The sequence below is a fragment of the Choloepus didactylus genome, chromosome 8 (assembly GCF_015220235.1).
Source record: "Choloepus didactylus isolate mChoDid1 chromosome 8, mChoDid1.pri, whole genome shotgun sequence".
NCBI classification, from domain to species: domain Eukaryota; kingdom Metazoa; phylum Chordata; class Mammalia; order Pilosa; family Megalonychidae; genus Choloepus; species Choloepus didactylus.
In genome coordinates, this window is record NC_051314.1 from 22,337,106 (window position 1) to 22,356,955 (window position 19,850).

The following is a 19,850-nucleotide window of genomic DNA, read 5'->3' on the forward strand; positions in this document are numbered from 1 at the left end:
TTTTTTATTGATGAAATAAAGATATAATAATAATGAGTAAAATTTTTGTACCATAGGTCGATTAATGAGAAGAGTAAAATTATTTTTGGTGGTGGTGGGGGCATTCCTTTTAATTGAGTTCAAAGCTAGTGTTCCCTATCATCAAATGGATTACACATGTTCATCTGTAAAAATCATTCTTAGCTTGCAGGCTGCACAAAAACAAAACACTTGCAGGCAGTGGGTTGATGTGGCCCACAGGGCCAGAGTTTACCAACCCCTGCAGTAGAGGAATCTGAACAAGAGATCAACCTTTGCATACATAAGGGGAATTGCTCACAATTTTATCATGGAATAACTAAGAAATAAATATAGTCGGTCTCTTATCTAATTCCTGATGAATATTATTAGTAGAAATAGTTAACATAAAGTAAAACTAACTTTTGATCCATAAAATATGACCCAAGAAATTTGTTGCCCATAACAATCTCAAAAGATAATTAATAGGGTTAGGTCCTACAACTTTAATCAACAAAAGTTAACTTGGGCATATAAGATGATCAGTGAAACAAATTTTTGGTGCAAAGTTTATATGGAAAAGAATTGGTACCTCTGAAAATAATTTAAGTAAAATGAAAATGAAAATGGTATGCACTCCATAGAAACTTATTTAAAAAATTAGATTGAGACTGGAAAATATTTTCTTAATGAAAATTTATTAATACTGTTATAATTCTGAATAAAATGTCTGCTCATAAATAGTACAGATTCTGATGTTGCTTACTCAGGAATCACCTTCTTCCTTATGAATTGCAATTATAAGGGACCACGTGTTCAGAATCGGCCCTCTCAGACCCCTGGGGAGGTGAATGTTAATTAATTTAAACCAATCATTATCCATCCATGCTTCCAGGCCACTGATTGGATTACGTGGGACATGTGACATGATGCTGGCCTATCAGACTTAAGGAGAAGCCTCCTGGGTGCTTATGGGAAAGATATTTTTCCCTAACAAAAAAGAACGGGGAGAGACTCAGTTCTGTACTGCTTTTGGATGTGGATGTGAGAGGCCTCAGTCCCCGGAGCTAGGCAGCAAGCTTGCAGCTGGGAAAAGTGTAGCTGGAGGAGGAGGTCAATGCAAGGAAGGCAGAAGGAGAAATGGAAAGACTGGGCATTCTGAATGGCATGCTGTGCCTTGGATTTAACCAACTGTAAAACTGGCTGCCTCTAGACTCTTTGTTCTGTGACATAATACAATTTCCTCAGTTAATAAAACTGCTTTTCATTGGGTATTCTCTTCTCTGACACCAAAACCACCCTAACTGATGAAAACACTAACACTAAATGTTCTCAGGAACAAAATATTCCAATTCATCATGGCCTCAACACCTGTTCATGCTGTTTTGTCAACCTGGAGTCCATTCTAAGTTTTTCTCATTTTTTTGATGCTAGAATAAGTGATACCTCTTCTCCGGAGCCTTTCCATCCTGCTTCTCCAAGTCAGGATTCATTGCTCCTAACACTGTCCTTCCGCAGCCCATTGCAGGTCCCTCAACTGTTCAGCCACCTTGATCACTATTTCTGTTCATGTCCATCTCTCCTGTTTGAGGGTTAGCACATTAAAAAGGCAGGGAGAGTGCCTTAGTCATTTTTGTGTTCCTGTCTGCCAGTGCCTACCACAGTGCCTTCCACTTAGTATTTAATTTAATACTCAAGTCTTTCTTCCACAACTGTCTTCCATGATCTTAAATAAAATAAAAGGCTAGCACAATACAGAGCATGAACAGCTGGGTCTCACAAGAGTATAGGTGAATAAACACATAGAAGGACGTTCAACTTCAGTTGTTCGGAACAAAATAAAAAATAAAAATGAGGCACTGCTTTACACCTCTGAGTAACAAAAATGCTAAGTAAGGTAATCTCCAGTGCTAGCATATACATGGTAAAGCGGACACTGGTACTTCTTTGAAGGTAGTGCTAATGGTTACAATCTTTTTGGTAGTAACTTGGCAATAATACTGAGAGTCATCTAAAATGTTCAATCACTTGGACTCACAACCAGACTCCTAGAAATTATACTAAGCAAATAATCTAAAAGAAAGAAAAGTTTATATAAAAACATAACAAATTGCATTTTTTAAACAAATGAAGAAGTATAAACAATCTAAACAGATCTCTACTTAGCTTGTGCTGGCACATGATCAACATTTCCATTTGCCCCTAGAACTAGCTGGGTTGTTGGGTATTTTTTTCCCTCTGCTTCTTTAAATTTTGACATTTTCATCAACCTGGATTCAATGCCAAAAGACCTAGGCTCTGGAACCAATTCAAAAATGTATTGACCATGACTGAACAAATCAGTCAACTTCCTTGAGCTTCATTTTTCTCTGTTTGTAAAATGGTTATCTCATAGGACTATTGTGAGAATCAGATTAATTAACTTAAATATTTATCAAACGCCTAATTTGTACCAACTAGACACTGCAGATAAAGAAATTAAACTTCTGCCCTTGAGTCTGGTCAGGGAAAGAGAAAGTCAAACAGGGTGGGAGTAAGGTGTGATAAACGCTGTGATACAGGCAGACAAAGAGGAGTCAGCCAACCCAGAGTGGATCAAGAGGCAAGGCTGTCAGGGGAGGCTTCCTGGAAGAGGTGAGTCCTGGAGTGGGCCAGATGGTGGGAACCAGAGGGCAGGAAGGTGAAAAGGAAGTTGGGGGAGGAGGGGTGGAGAAAGTAAGGGGCAGTCAACGGCCCTGGGACAATCATGCCACCTCCCAGATGCCCGGTGGCTGCAGCCCAGTGATTCAGTGGGTGAAGAGGATAATAATGATGTCTCCCTCAAGCGGTTTTGGGGAGGATTAAGTGAAACAGGTTTAAGAGGAGGTAAGAGCTCAAAATTTTCAGCTGCAGAGAGCTGCGGGGCAAAGACTGCCCCTGGCTGCTGCTGGGCCACCAAGGGCCTTTGGAGCCACTCTATCCAGCCGGGATCTACCGCTGGCAGCAGGCAAGAGAGGTCTCGGCTCGCTCTGCTCCCGGGGACACAGGCACAGACAAGCCCCAGGGATCCTAACGGCTCCATATCAGAAGTGGCATTTGAGTCGAGCCCTGAAGGAATGGTCGGAATTTTTTAAATGACATTTTTTTCTGTCTACAAAAGTAGTATGTGTTCGTTGTAGAAAATTGGGAAAATATAGAGAAAATATGAATCTCTAGAAATCCAAGCCCCTCTCAATCCAAAAACCTGTAGTTAACTTTTACTCCTGTGAACCTCTGGGTTTTTTTCTACGTTTTCTCGCACATGAGCACATGTGTACAGACACAGACACACATGCCCAGCCCTAACTTAAAATAAATGAGGATCATACAGTACATCCTGGCTTGTAACCCACCTCATTCTCCTCGGAAGGGACAGGGCAGACTTTGACAGGAGGGTGCTGAGGGAGAGGGTGTTCCCGGAGGAGGAAGCAGCAGGAGGAAAGGTGATGGGGAGTGTGGGAGGCAGACAGAGCCAGAGAAGTCCCCCATCCTGGGATTCCAGCGCAGTGTCTCCCACCCAGCTGATACCTGTCTCTATTGTGTCGGGGCTGGGTTTGTGTTTCCTCCCCCTAAATTCTGTGGTAGCCCTGTTGCTGATAGCAGTGAATGGAAAGAGAACCTGCCTTGAGGACAGGCAGACCCAGGTTCGAATTCCAGCTTTGCACCCAGCTCAAGGTGAAACCTTGAGCAGTAACTTGACTCATCCAAGCCTGAGGGCCCTTATCTTAAAATGAGAATCATAACCTGTATCACAAGGATATGTTCAAGATTAAATATAATAACATATGTTAAAAACTAGATACATTTTAAAAAGAACACCATAATAAGAGCATTCACTGCTTGAGTGCTTAAGCCAGGTGCTGTGCATTGCTTCTCATATGCTATCTTATTTTAACCTTCCCAACAGCGTCATGAAGACGCTTTATAGCCCTATTTTATAAATAAGGAAGCTGAGCAAGTGGAGGGGCTGGGCCTGACTAGAGCTCGCTTGGTGCCTAGCACACAGCAGCTACTGCTGGCACTCAGATGAGAACTGTTCTATGCTGAAGCCAGCATGGACCCTCAGGCTCAGACATCAACAGGTGCCTTCTACCCCTGGGGGCTCCTTCCCCCCATAGACTGCTAGTGCCTTCACATCTAGGGTCTGGATACCTAAACCAAAGGGTAGGTGAGGTGTCACGCCTAGATCTGACCCTGCTATCTGATGGTTCTCAATCCTGATTCATTTGTCAAATATTTATTGAGAGTCTAATATGCTCCAGCCCCATGCCAGGTACTAAAGAGAGAAAAAAACAACCAGCTCTTGAGTGCAGAGCCCAGTTATCAGCAAATAAAAGTCCTGGGCAAGAATAGCGAAGGGCAGGTCCAGGATGCTGTGGCAGCACCTAATGTGGGACGCGATGCTGGCCTTGGGATCTGAAGGAAGCAGAAGTGAAAGAGGGGGCCAAGAGGGCAGGGAGCACATTTCAGGTAGGTGGAAAGAGCTATAGCTGATAGAGGCCCGATGAATTGGTCCTGCCAATGGCTCTTCATTTTAACAGATAGAAATGCCTCGAGTTAAATAAGATTCATACCGGAAGGTAGAATTTCAAGCCAGCAAGATCCTTGGAGCCATTCACAGCACACACTGAGCCATCTCTCCCCAGTGCCCATCCCTGTCCTACCAAATCCAAAGAGCCGCAGTCTGCTGAGAAACCTCCCACTGGGGACAATGCCTGGGGTCCGGCCTCCTCCTTGCTGCTCTGTTCTGCTTCCAGTTGGCAGTTAAGGTTCCTAACACACTATACAAACCTCGGTCCAATCCTCAGTGGTGAGCATCTCTGTTCCCTGCTCTGGGTCTGTCTCCCAATATAAGCTCCAGAGCCAAACTGCCAAGTTCAAATGCTGGCTCCACCACTTACCAGCTGTGTAACCTTGAACCACCTTTTGGTTCCTTAGGTTCTTTCTCTGTAAAAGAGCGGCAGTAATAGTACCAACCACGTAGGGCTACTGTGAGGACTCAATGAACCATTCCTGCTACAGTGTGTGTGCTGTATAAGTGTCACCTAGTACTATAATAATCATCACTCCATCAGAGGGGTCAAGCACCTGGATCCCAGTTCTGCCCCCAGAGCTGGGCTAAGCAAGCTCCACATCTAGGACAGGCACACTCTCTCCTCCCCTGTGCTCCCCCAGCACCTTGCTCGTCCCTAGCCAAGTCCATGTCACAGTGTGTGGTCACCACTTGCCAACCAACGTGTCTGCCTTGCTAGTCTGTAAGCTTGGGGAGGGCAGACACCACACCCACCACCGTGTCTCCAGCAGCCACACATGGCAGCGACTCCAGAAGTATTTGTGGAATGGACTAAGATAATGCCACATTTTAATGCTGAGCCTGCCCCTCTGGTTTCAGTAAGCATACAAAACACCAATAACTACCAGCTAACATTTATTAAGGCTTTATAACATGCCAGGCACTGTGCAAAGCTCTTCACAGCATCACCTTTAATTCTCACATTTGCTCTAGAAAGTGAACGATTTCACCATGTGAAACAGCAAATGTGGTACCTGACATGAACTCAAGGCTCAATCAGTCTTATGTCTAATTATTTGATTATCTTCTTTCCACAGAAGAAGAACCTGAGGCTCAGAGAAGTGAAGTCATTTGTCTGCGGTCACACAGTTAGTGGGAGAGCCAAGACAGAAACCCAGTCTACTTGACATTGAAACCTCCCCAAATCCAAACATTTATAAGCCCCACTCTCTCTTCAAACCTGAAGTGCTGGACAGCAGATTTTTACAGAACAGATTATCTGGCCGATCATTTCTTTTTCTGCTCTTGCTGACTGGGTTCACAATATTTGTGAATCTATTCTAGAATATTTCCTGCCGGAAGCCAGTGTAGCAGAGTTTAATACTGAGGGAGAAAGTTTCTAAATTAATTACTTCTTTTCAAATCCCAGGGAAAGCTCAAGTTTATGCGAGTCTTGAGTTTCACTGCAAAGTTCTAATTCTATTTCCTTTCATTACTGAACTGGCTGCACCTGGCCAGGCCTCACCTGTTGGGAACGTGGGGCTGCCAAAATTTCATTTCCCTTATCCACCCCCTTCCCAGTCCCTGCAAAGGGCACCAGCTGATAATCAAGGTACCTGGCACCCAGGTCTTTGGCAGCAGGCATCCACCTCTGGCACAAAGCCTTCTCCCCAGGAAAACAGGGCTAAGTCCCAAACAAAACTCCAATGTTGGCAGCACCGCTCTGAGGGGCCCCACACCTGCTTCCTTTCTCCTCCCCTGGGTAAATTCCTTCACAATCTTGGAATAGAAAGGACTTTCTAACTTTGTTACAAAACCCATAAACAAAAAGATTGATAAATTTTGCTACATAAAGAAATCCAAACCTCCTATAAGGAAAAAAATAAACCCACCATAGGTGCAGAAATAATGATCCTCTCGAGGAAACTGCAATTTTACCACAGATGAAGGTCTCACCTCCCTACCACAGAAAGAGCTTCCGGAAAACCAGGAGGAAAAAGACCAAGAACAAATAGAAAAATTATGTAAAGCACCTGATTGATGGAAGACAATACAAGTGTTTCTAAAATGTGAAAGCTGCTCAACTTTACTCAATGAAAATGAAAACTACACTAAAATACCATTTCTCACTTACCAGGTTGGCAAAATCCAAACCAGTGACCACATAACTCTGCTGTGAAGCTACAGAGAAATAGCTACCCTCCTACTTGGCAGGGAGAGTGCAAAATGCTGCCCCCCACATGGAAGACCATTTGGTAGAATCTACCAAATCCCATATGTCCATTATCCAGCAGTCCCATGTCTGGGAACTGATCCTACAGCTGCACCTAGATACATAAGAAATGATGAATATACAAGGTTATTTGTTGTAGCTTGTCTGTAACAGCAAAAATGTGGAGATAGCTGGGTGTTCATCTGATTAAACTATGATACATCCTCACAATGGAATACTATGCAACTATAAAAAAACTTTTTTTAAAAAAAGGAATGAGAATACTCTCCAAGTTCTTACTGTTATAGACTACTCCAGGGTTAATTCTTGAGTGAAAAAAGCAAGTCACAGCACAATGCATATCATGTACTCCTTATTTGTGTAAGAGAGAATATATATTTGAATTTTTCATTTACTTAAAGAAGCACTGAAAAAATACCCAATAAACTAAAAAAAGTGCTTACCACTAGAACACTAGCATGGGGTAAGGAAGAGAGGGTTGTGAGTAAGACTTCTCAAGGAGTGTTTTCTAAAGCATTTTAATCTGTGAACCATATGAGTGTATTATCTACTCAAAAATAAACTAATCAGGATCAAGATGGTGGAATGAGACACTTTGGGGCTCTGTTCTTCCACAGAAGCTTTGAGCAACCAGAAAGAACTGGCAGAAATATTTTTTTCAGGGCTCTAGAAAACAGTTAAAGGATGGCAGTAACAGGGTGAGCCCTGAATCCAGACAAAGGCTACTTAAAAGCACTAGGAACTCACTGCACCCTGCCTGGCCCCTTCCCTCCCTCTCCCAGCTCAGTGTGCTCCCAGTACAGATCCCAGTACAGGTCCTGGTTCCAGAGGAAACAGAGTGTCCCTCGTGCACATGCTGGCAGCATGTATGTCCGGCCTTTCTGGTGGTGGCCTTGCTGTCCCAGAACTTGCCCTGCATGTAGAAAGCAGCTCAGAGAGCTCTTTCAGAGTAGTCAAGCCGTGCTGCCTGGGACAAGGGATTGCTGGCTATAGGACATGCAGTGCAGTGCCTGGGACCATGAGTAAACTGTTTCCTAGGGAAGAGGGGATATTCATAACTGGGTAAACAGGGGAAGTCTTAGGGCCACACAAGACACAGTGCAGAAAGGATCAAGGAGGCCCCTATACTTTGGCCTGCAGCTATTCTCTAAACTCATTGTATGGATAAGTTCTGAAGGAAAGCATTAGCACATGTCAATCTGCAAAGATAGGGAAAAGTGAGGTTTTTAGATTGTTAGCTTCTCGCATTCAAGGAAAACTCAGCCAAAACACTAGCTAGGAAGGTGAAATCACTGCCCTCCCCTCTACGTGGGATCAGACACCCAGGGGAGTGAATCTCCCTGGCAACGTGGAATATGACTCCTGGGGAGGAATGTAGACCCGGCATCGTGGGATGGGGAACATCTTCTTGACCAAAAGGGGGATGTGAAAGGAAATGAAATAAGCTTCAGTGGCAGAGAGATTCCAAAAGGACCTGAGAGGTCACTCTGGTGGGCACTCTTACGCACACTTTAGACAACCCTTTGATAGTAGATACCTGAAACTATCAAACTACAACCCAGAACCCATGAATCTTGAAGACGATTGTATAAAAATGTAGCTTATGAGGGGTGACAATGGGATTGGGAAAGCCATAAGGACCACACTCCCCTTTGTCTAGTTTATGGATGGATGAGTAGAAAAATAGGGGAAGGAAACAAACAAACAGACGACAAAGGCACCTAGTGTTCTTTTTTACTTTAATTGCTCTTTTTCACTTTAATTATTATTCTTGTTATTTTTGTGTGTGTGGTAATGAAGGTGTCAGGGATTGATTTTGGTGATGAATGTACAACTATGTGATGGTACTGTGAACAACCGAATGTACGATTTGTTTTGTATGACTGCGTGGTATGTGACTATATCTCAATAAAATGAATATTAAAAAAAAAACCTAGCTATGTACAGAGAGCACAGAGTCTAAATTTCAGCGATAACACATCAAAATATCAAAATGTCCAAGTTTCAACAAAAGGTCACAAAACATACAAAGAAACAGGAAGCGATGACCCAGGCAAAGGAGAAGATTAAAGCCTTAGAAACCATCATTAATGAGGATCAGACCTGAGACATACCAGATAAAAGACTTTTAAAAAAATTGTCATAAATATGTTCAAAGAACTAAAGGAAAATATGGACAAAGAACTGAAGGAAATCAGGAAAATGATAGATGAACACAAAGAGAGATGGAAATTAAGAAAAAGAACCAAAAAGAGCTGAAGACCACAGTGACAGAAGTTTAAAATTCCCAAGAGGGGTTTGTGCCAGTTTGGATGTATTATGTCCCCTCAGATGCCATTATCTTTGATGCAATCTTGTGGGGCGGATGTATTGGTGTTAATTAGGTTGGAACCTTGTGACTGAGGGTTTCCATGGAGATGTGACCCACCTAACTGTGAGTGACACCTTTGATTAAGGTGTGACTCCTTGATTGAATGTTTCTATGGAGGTGTGGCTCCACCCATTCAGCATGGATCATTATTGGATCACTGGAATACTTTAAAAAGAGCCTCACAGGCCCAGATGCTGCTGCAGCCTAGAGAGGAACATCCTGGGAGAAAGCCATTTTGAAACCAGAACTCCAGAGCAGACACCAGCCACGTGCCTTCCCAGCTACAGAAGTTTTCCAGACGCCATTGGCCATCCTCCAGTGAAGGTACTCGATTCTTGATGCCTTACCTTGTACACTTACTGGCCTTCAGACTGTGACTTTGTAACCAAATAAACCCCCTTTATAAAAGCTGATGCATTTCTGGTATTTTGCATAACAGCAGCATTAGCAAACTGGAACAGAGTTCAACAGCAGATTGGAGCTGGCAGAAGAAAGAATCAAATAACCTGAAGATATAACAACTGAAATCATTCAGTTTGAGGAGCAGAAAGAGGAAAGAATGAAGAAAAATGAACAGAGCCTGAGGAAACTGTGGAACACCATTAAACATACCAATATATGCACTGTGGGAATCCTAGAAGGAAAAGAAACAAAGAAAGGGGCAGAAGAATATTCAAAGTGATAATGGCTGAAAACTTCCCAAATTTAGAGAAAGACATGAATATACATATCCGAAACACTCTGCGCACTCCAACAGGATAAACCCAAAGAGACCCATGACACAGCATATTATAATCAAACTGCCATGCCAAAGATAAAGAGAGAATTCTGAAAGCTGCAAGAGAGAAGCAACATGTTATATGCAAGGGAGCTGCAATAAGATTAAGTGCCAATTTCTCACCAGAAACCATGGAGGCAAAAAGGCAATTGAATGACATATTTAAAGTGCTGAAAGCCCCACCCTCCTCAAAACTGTCTTTCAAAAATAAGAGAGAACCTGGGGAATTCCTGATATTCTCGCATACATTGGGGACTAACAATTCAATAGGTCAAACCCTCGATCTTGGGGCTAGCCCTTATGAAGCTTGTTGCTGCAAAGGAAAGGCTAAGCCTATTTATAATTGTGCCTAAGAGTCACCCTCAGAGAACCTCTTTTGTTTCTCAGATGTGGCCTCTCTCTCTAAGCCCACTTGGCAGGTGAACTCGCTGCCCTCCCCTCTACATGGGGCATGACTGCCAGGGGTGTAAATCTCCCTAGCAACATGGGACATGATGGCATCATGGGATTGAGAAAGACTTATTGACCAAAAGGGGGAAGAGAAATGAAACAAAGTTTCAGGGGCTGAGAGATTTCAAATGGAGTCAAGAGGTCATTCTGGAGGTTATTCTTACAGTTTATATAGTTATCCCTTTTTAGTGTTTAGTGTATGAGAATAGCTAGAAGGAAATACCTGAAATTGTTGAACTGCAACCCAGTAGCCTTGATTCTTGAAGACGATTGTAGAACTATATAGCTTATATGGTGTGACCGTGTGATTGTAAAAACCTTGCAGCTCACTCTCCCTTTATCCAGTGTATGGACAGATGAGTAGAAAAAAGGGGACAAAAATTAAACTAATAATAGGAAAGGATGGGGTGGATGGGTTGTTTTGGGTGTTCTTTTTTACTTTTACTTTTATTTTTATTTTTATTTTTATTTTTATTTTTTTGGAATAATGAAAATGTTCAAAAATTGTGGTGATGAATGCACAACTATATGATACTTGAACAATTCATTGTACATTTTGGATCATTGTACGGTATGTGACTATATCTCAATAAAACTGCAAGGAAAAAATAAATCTACCTTTGTATTACAAATTTTAAAAAATGAGGGAAAGAGAGAAACAAAAGCTGAGGGAGTTCACCACCACTAGACCAGCCCTACGAGAGATGCCAGAGAGAGTTCTGCAAGTTGGAAAGAAAGAATAATAGACAATTGATCAAAACCACAGAAAGAAATAAAGATCTCTGGTGAAGGTAATGACATGGGTAAATATAAATGCCAGTATTATGGTATTTTTGCTTTGTAACTTCACTTTTCACTTTCTCCAGGATCTAAAAGGCAAATGCATAAAATGTAAAGATAAATCAGTGGTTTGGGACTCACAACATATAACATGTTAATTTGTGACAAGAACAGAAATTAAGGGGATGAAGGGATATAGGAATATAGTTGATGTATATTGATGTCAAGTTGGTATCAAAGCAAATGGGATTATTATGGATTTGGAATGTTAAATTTAATCCCTATGGTAATACAAACATGGGAGAATATGCAAGCTCATAGAGACAGAGATTAGAGACAGGTTGCCAGGTGTGGGAGGCAGGGAGAATGGGGAGTTGCACGGTGAGTATGGGGTTTCTGTTCCTGGAGTTGGGAGAGTTTTAATGGTGGAAGGTGATGGGGGCACAGCACTATTGTGTGTGTGGTTGATCCCACTGAATGGTGAGCTTGGGAGTGGTTGTGATAGGAAGAGTTTGTGTTGTGTATATGTTTCTATAACTGGAAAGAAAAAAAATTGGGGGTGGGGAGCAATTAAAAAGACAATGACATTTGAGTGCAATAAATGATCCTGGATGGAATCTGGCAGGGGAGGAGGGGGCATTTTGGGGACATATAAAAAACTGGAATGTAAACTATAGGGTTTGTATCAATGTTGAATTGCTTGAGATTGATGGCTGCACTTAAGGTGGTTACATAAGTGAACATCCTTGTTCTTAGGAAAATGTACATGGCAATATTGGGTATTCAAGGAGCAGTGATGTGTACAACCTACACTCAAGTGTTCAGAAAATGGATCCATAAATGGGCAGACAGGCAGATGGATAGATGGATGGATGGATGGATGGATGGATGGATAATGGGAGTGATATGGCAAATGTGGCAAGGAGTTGGAACTGGTGAATTTGGGTATCTGGGTGGGGAGGGAAGGGATAAGTTGGAGTTCTCTGTATGGGTTTTGTATTGTTTTTGTAACTGTCCTATAAGTTTGAACATATTTCAAAATAGAAAATTAAAAGTTAATTTATTAATTAGTTAATTAAATGTGAACAAATTTAAAGATCCTATCAGGGAGGGGAAGAATCTACTCAAATAGTTAAGTGGACCTGGAGTGCCAGAAACTGAAGGCAAATTATAAACACCCATGATCTGGTATGGCTTTATAATCTATTTTGCTTTCCTAATATCCATTTACTTAAACACTGAGAACTTACTGTTTAACAGGCCCAACTATGTTAAGGGTTGGTGAGACACAGACAGTTGGACATGGCCCCTGTCCTCAGGCTGGTGGAGTGCTTGGGTGGATGTGCGGGGGCATCCTGGTGGAGTGCTGGAAGCACATAGGAAGAAGGATCCCTAGAAGCACACGGGGATTTGGGGAAGTCAGGATGGAGAGGTGAGGACAGGTGGAACAGACACTGAAGAGGCAGAATGGGCAGCCCCTGATGAAGAGTGGATTCAGAGGCTGAGGAAGGAGAGGAATCTAGGAGATTCATCTTAAATCATAATCTGAACACTGGAGTCTCATCAGCCAGCTAGCATGCCTGCATCTCAGTTCCCAGCCAGGAGTGAAACTGCAGCAGACACCCCACAAGGGCAATTCAATTTTTTAGAAGCATCGTGGATGGACTCTCCTGTAGAACTTCTTCCTGGGCTTCCCATTCTGAGTCTTGTCCCTACTCTAGGAGCCATCTAGATGCCTTCCTGCCATGGTTGGGGAACTTTTGTCCACACCTCAATAAATATATAAAACAGCTTCTCACCATCCAGAACATCTTTTCTCTCCTGGGAGACATTCCATCTCACTACACACAGCCTTTACACTTTCCCAGTGGATAAAAGCAGTCCCTTTCATCTTTTTTATAAAGAAACACATATAAAGCTTAACCACTTCTCCCTTTCTCTGCAACCCCTTCTTATGAAGTCTCAAGACCCTAAATTGGATAATAAGCCAAGACATATGGCATGGAATGAGAGAGATCTATAAATTCCATTTATAAAGCCTTGAAATGTGTCAATATTTTAATATGATAATGTTGAGTCACATTAAGTTGTGGTCCACTGTGACCCCCAGGTCTTCTATGCCATTCTGACACAGAGTTTAAAAATGTTCCCTTCCTTATGCTATAGATATGCTCTATCACTACCATAAAGTCAGTAACAGCCATGAGTTGGTGAAGGGTTATGGCAGGTAAAGGAAGACAGGTACGTTTGGAGTGAAACAAAATGGTAAGGCAAGAGAATGACAGTTGTTAAGAACCGTGATTTGAGGGAACTGTGTGGATAAGAACTGCCTCAGGAGACAAAGAAACTCCCCTACTATCTCATCCCACACATCACAACACACACACACACACACACACACACACACACACACACACACACACACTTCCTCAGATCTCTTGGAGATAAAGGTAAGGTTCTGGACTCTGACTTAGGATAGAGACTGGAGGCTGGAGTCATTTAATTTAGTTTGTGAGAAGATAGTGACCCCAAGGCTAGAGGTCTTGGGCACTTCTGGGTTACATTTAACTTGGTCTGTTTCCCAAGGATGGAAACAGTAATCCCAAAGAATCCTATCACCCCTGTCCGTCTTACTCTTTCTATCCCCTTAACACCACTCTGTTCTACAGCTCCATGACCTCAAAACTGAACCAAGCTGAAGCCCCCTGTGGTGGTTTGAAGCTGTATATACCTCAGAAAAACATGTTCTTAAGCCTAATCCATTCCTATGGGTGTGAACCCATTGTAAGTAGGTCCTTTAGATGAGGTTACTTCAGTTAAGGTGTGGCCCCGTTTGGTCAGGATGGGTCTTAATCCTTTACTGGAGTCCTTTATAAACAGAATGAAATTCAGACAGAGAGAGAGACAGCCAAAGGAATTAAGAAGCTGAATATCAGCAGAACCCAGAAGAGCAGGGAGAGGCCAGGAGACACCACCATGTGCCTTGCCATGTGACAGACTAAGGATCAAGGATCGCCGGCTGCCAGTTCCAGAAGGTAAGTCTTCGGAAGGAAAGCATGGCCTTGATATTGTCTTGATTTGGACTGTCTTTTAGCCTTAAAACCATGAGCAAATAAATTCCTGTTGTTTTAACCTGACCCATTTCATGGTATTTGCTTGAGCAGCCCAGGAAACTAAAACAACATCCAAGTGTTCTCCTGGCTCTAATCTACCTGCATAGAACCTGCACGTTCATTAACCTTCTGAAAGCGCCACTTTGATTTTGTCACTCCTTCACCCAGTTCCTCCGCTCAGCTATCAAATTCCAAACCTCTTGTTTGGAATTCAAGTCCCTCAACAATTCGGTTCAAACTCACCTTCCCAGCCCTGTTTCCCATGATTCTTCAACCTCTGCTCAAGGCAATCTGGAAAACTCTCCAAGCCCAAAGCTTGTCTTGGGGCTTTCTGCCTCCCAGCCCTTTCCCATCAGCGCCTTCCCCAGTCACCTTCCCACCCTGGGACCTCCCCACCACTGCAGTCTTGGCTCAGGGTGTCTCAAACTTTCACGCTCACACTAACCACCTGGGGGTTTGTTAAAATGGCGGCAGTGTCTCAGCGGGCCTGGGGTGGGTCCGGGATTCTGCATTTCTAACAGCTTCCAGTGACACCCGTGCTGGAGTCCAGGACCATATGTGGTGTGGCCAGAGCTTGGACTACCTTGCATCATTCAAATGAAATGCATCATATATGGCCTTGTATTATTAATGCTCAAGCATGTGCCTTAAGTTCTCTTCTACATTAAAAATTCCTTAAAAGCAGGGATCCAATGAAGAGATGATTTATGCAGTGGAAGAAGAGCCAGCTTTAAAATCAAACAGCTCTAAGATCAAGCATTAACTCTACCTCCTACTTGTTGTGACTTGAGATATGTCACATAACCTCTAAATGCCAGTTTCCTCATCTATAAAATGGGGATAAAAAATGCCTTCCTCCCAGAGGGTTAAAGGAAGTAGTGGCTGTGATTATGACTAGAATATTGTCTGATGCTGAACATATTTTAATTGTGGCTTTCTGCTCTTTCTCCTTCCCTAAGTAATTTTGGGCTTTCCATAGAGACTTGCATGTAATAAGTGTTCAGGGAATCTTCTGGTCCCATCTTCTGCAGGAACCTCTGTTCTGCCAGTATAACTCTGTTCAATCACCCTGCTGAGATCTCCTCTTTGGATGTGCTACTCCAACCAGTCATGGGCATTCTAATGCGTTTGAGTCATCACCTTCCTATTTGTTAGTGACTATGTCATGAGAAACATAACAATCTACTGACATCTGCCAGGGAGAATATGAAATTTGCCCAGGTTGGAAATGAGAATTTATGAGCCTTGAATGATGGCTAATAATCCATCCACTCTTGTTCAGGATCTTCACCCATCAGGCTCTTAAGGTTTGACCCCTCTGGTCCAGGTTTTTCTTTCCTTCTGTACTCCATCAAAAGGTGTCAGTCCCATGTCCCATTTCCTCATGCTCAATGACACTCTAGCCAATCAATTAAATTAATCTTTTCTGGGCTGCTAAAAAAGGATGTACCAGGAAGATCACTAGGCAGAAATCAGAAGACCCGGGTAACAGTCCTGATTCTGGCACTAATAAGGAGTGTGCTCTTAGGCAAGTCACTTTCTTACTCTGAGCCTCCGTTTCCTCATCTGTAAAAGAGGAGAGTGGACCAAGATGATTGATAACATCTCATGGTCTTCGATTCTAGGCTAATAAATTGTGTTGATTCTCCCATTCCAAGCAACACATTTTCTTTTTAACCAGGACTTCCTGGGGACAGGATTTCCTGGTGCAAATTATTGGCTCTGGCTCAAGCCACTGGGAGAAATATTGTTTAGCAGGTGGAACTTTGACCTTTCTCTGGTCACTCTGGAAAGGCATTTTTACGTGCTTGGCCTGGTCCAGAGATATACTCTATGGCAGAAACGTTGCTGTCCACCCAACAAAATATCCTTCACTGTTTCCTGCTTGCCCCTTAGCCCAAATTTTACTCAAGGTAGTAGGGTGACAGCCTCAGAGGTGAATCATGATATATATAAGGCAAAGATCAGCAAACTTTTTCTGTAAAGAGCCAGATGATATTTTAGGTTTTGTGGATCATACTCTCGGTCACATATTCTTCTTCCTTTTTTTAATTCTTTAAAAATGTAGAAACCATTCTTAGGTCATGAGTTATACAAAAACAGGCCACAGGCCAGATTTGACCAATCTAACCATCATAATCCCATTTTACTGTCAAATATTCACTCTCCCAAACTCCCTTTCAGCTACAAGTGATAGGGTTCTGGGCAAAACCGACCAACCAAACAAAAAAGTGTGGGAAATCTGCTAGGGGAATCTGGAAAGATTTTGTTGCTTTCTAACAAAAAGAAGACATGAAAGAGGAGAGCTAACTGGTGCCTCCTCTTGCCCCATCATTTTGCCCTGAATATGGGCCTAAGGTCTGGTCCTGGAGCCACCATTTTGTGACCATTAAGTACTGATATGAAAACAAAGAGCCCAATAACTTCGCAGGATTTAGCAGAAAGACACCCCAAGTCTGGTTTCTTGATGATTTTGTTGAGCTGTCAAACAAACCCCAGAACCTCCTACCTCCTGTCTTTTGGTTAAATAAGACAACAAATATCTCATTACACATTATTTGCTGGGCTCCAGAGAAAACATCTCCTAGCATCTCAAAGCATCAGCAAGCATATCTCCAAAAGTCTCTTTCAGTTGCTCTGCTCTCTTATAGGACTCCAGTGATTTAATTAAGACCACCCTGAATGGGCAGGGTCCAAATCTCCATGGAAATAATTTAGTCAAAGGTCTCACCCTCAGTTGATTGAGTCACATCTCCATGGAGACAATCAAAAGATTAATGTCTGCCTTCACAAGATTGCATTAAAGAACCTGGCTTTTTCTGGACATTACATATCCACACCAGCACATTCTGCACCCTGGCCCCAAAAAGATATTTTATTTCCAAATACAAAATACGTTCATCCCATCAAAATATCACAAAAACTTAAATTGTTTCAGGAACAATAGGTAAGTATAAGATCTTATCTTAGAGGTGTGGTCTGTCCTAAGGGAAAATTCCCCTCTGGCTGTGGACCTGTGAAACTTATAACAAGTTATCTGCTCCCAATATACAAAGAAGGGACAGTCACAGGATAAATGTTCCCATTGCCATAGAGAAAAATTGGAAGGAAAACGGGCCAAAAGTCCAAAACAGTTCCTAAAACAGGCAGGGCATACTTCATTAGATTTCAAAGTCTGAGAGTCATCTGTAGAATGATGTTTTATCCTCAGGGCTTGAGACAGTGGTAGTCCAACCACTTCCAAGGGGCTTCACGACAGCCCTTTTTTCTCCAAACACTGGGGTGAGTGCTCCAACATATCCACACACTGGGGAACCCACCTTCTTCTCAGCCCTACCCTCCTCAAGCATTGGGGTGCCACCTGGACTGTGCATCTCCAGGGCAAAGGCTCTCCCCCTTCCAGACAGTGGGGGTGGTGGCCAGGCTCCCCCCAATCCCCGGGAATGTGCTCCACCCTCTGTGAGGCCTGGGACGGCAGCACTCCTCGGGAGCATCAAGGCAGAAGGCCTGTTGTCTGCCTCAGGGGCAAACTCACCCTTTCCACATGCATGGGTTGGTCTGCTCTCCTTGCCTGAGGTGTCTTGACTCCAGGCATCAACTTCCATGGTTCTGTCTTTGAAGAAATTTTTCCTTCAATTTGTCCCTTCTCCACCCCCTACAGTCCTGAATGGCAGCGGTTCTGTTTACACAGATCTCGCAAAAAAAATTTGTTGGCTTGGCAAAAAGCATAATAGGGGTCAAAACCATCCGACAGTAGGACTTTCCACAAATCTTTTCTGGGTAACTCCATCTCCAATCCTGGCTTGTACTGAAAAGGCTGGCTGGTTCCAGGTTTCATTAAATCTTCACATGGGGTACTAGACTCTGGGGTCTCACTTTCTGGAAGCCCAGAATTTTCCAGACCATCAATTTCTTTCTGCCCAAGATTTCAGTCCTCAGCTTACCTCTTCCCTCTCTCATCTTACTGTAAGCTGAAAGGAGAAGCCAGGCTGCATTTTCAGTTTAGAGATCTCCTCAGCTAAGTATCCCAGCTTGTCACTTTCAAATTCTGCCTTCCATCCAACACCAGGACTCAATTTTGCCAAATTCTCCACCACTTTAAAACAAGGATCGCCCATCTTCCAGTTGACAATGACACATTCATCATTTCTCTCTAAAACCTCATTGGAAGTAACTTTAGAGTCCATATTTCCACCAACACTCTCTTCAAATCACTCTAGGCCTTTCCTATCAAGCACCTCACACTTCTTCCAAAATCTTCCCCTTATCCATTTAAAAAGCAGTTCCAACATGTTTTGTATTTGCAAAATCAGCAGCACCACACTCCTGTGACCAAATCTTTTCTGATTTGCTAACATTGCCATTATGCAAAATACCATAAATGGATTGGCTTTTATAAAGGGGGTTTATTTGGTTACAAATTTACAGTTCTGAGGCCATGAGTGTCCAAACTAAGGCACCAACAAGAGGACACCTTTACGGAAGAATGGCTGATGGCATCTGGAACACCTCTGTCAGCTGGGAAGGCATGTGGCTGGCATCTCCTGGTCCTTTGTTCCTGGGCTGCATTTCAAAATGGTGTTTTCCAAAATGTCTCTGGGTTTCTCTTAGCTTAGCATCTCCAAATGTCCTTCTGTCTACATCTCCAAACATTTCTAAGCATCAGCAAGTATCTTGTCGGCTCCTAGCTTAGCATATCCCAGGGCATTTTTGTCTCTCTGCTCTCTGTGTGAGCTCCCTTTAAAGGACTCCAGTAAACTAATCAAGACCCACGCTGAATAGGCGGGGTCAAATCTCCATGGAAACACTCAATCATGAGGTCACACCCTGATCAAAAAGATTAATAACTTTGCCCCCACAAGACTGCATTAAAGAATATGGCTTTTCGGGGGGACATAAAATATCCAAATCGGCACATCTGGCAGTAGAATTAAAATAGATATCAATAAGGGAAAGAAAACTAGGATGTTTGGAAATTAAGCAACAGATTTCTAAATAAACTGTGGGTCAAAGAAGATACCACAACAGAAATAGAAATATTTAATTGAATGATAATGAAAGTATGTCATATCAGAAAAATTATGGGATGCAACTAGGTAGTAATTACAGGAAATTTATAACTTTAAATTCCCATCTTAGAAAATAAATATTAAAAATCAGTGGCACTCTGTTGCTCAGATGTGGCCCTCTCTCTCTCTAGCTAAGCCAATTCGGCAGGTGAACTCACTGCCCTCCCCTCTACGAGGGACCTGACTCCCAGAGGTGTAAATCTCCTAGGCAATGCAGGATATGACTCCTGGGGATGAATCTGGACCCAGCATCGCGGGATTGAGAACATCTTCTTGACCAAAAGGGGGATGTGAAATGAAACACAATAAAGCTTCAGTGACTGAGAGATTTCAAATGGAGTCGAGAGGTCACTCTGGTGGACATTCTTACGCACTATATGGATAACACTTTTTAGGTTTTAATATATTGGAATCACTAGAAGTAAATACCTGAAACTACCAAACTCCAACCCAGTAGCCTTGACTCCGAAGACAATTGTATAACACTGTAGCTTACAAGGGGTGACAGTGTGATTGTGAAAACCTTGT

General features: G+C 42.7%; 1 protein-coding gene across 2 annotated transcripts in view; it reads right to left on the reverse strand.

Annotated features, from left to right (window-relative positions):
- RFX4 (regulatory factor X4) overlaps positions 1-19,850 on the reverse strand; it is a 163,760-nt gene that overhangs the window by 113,224 nt on the left and 30,686 nt on the right. The window lies entirely within an intron of this gene.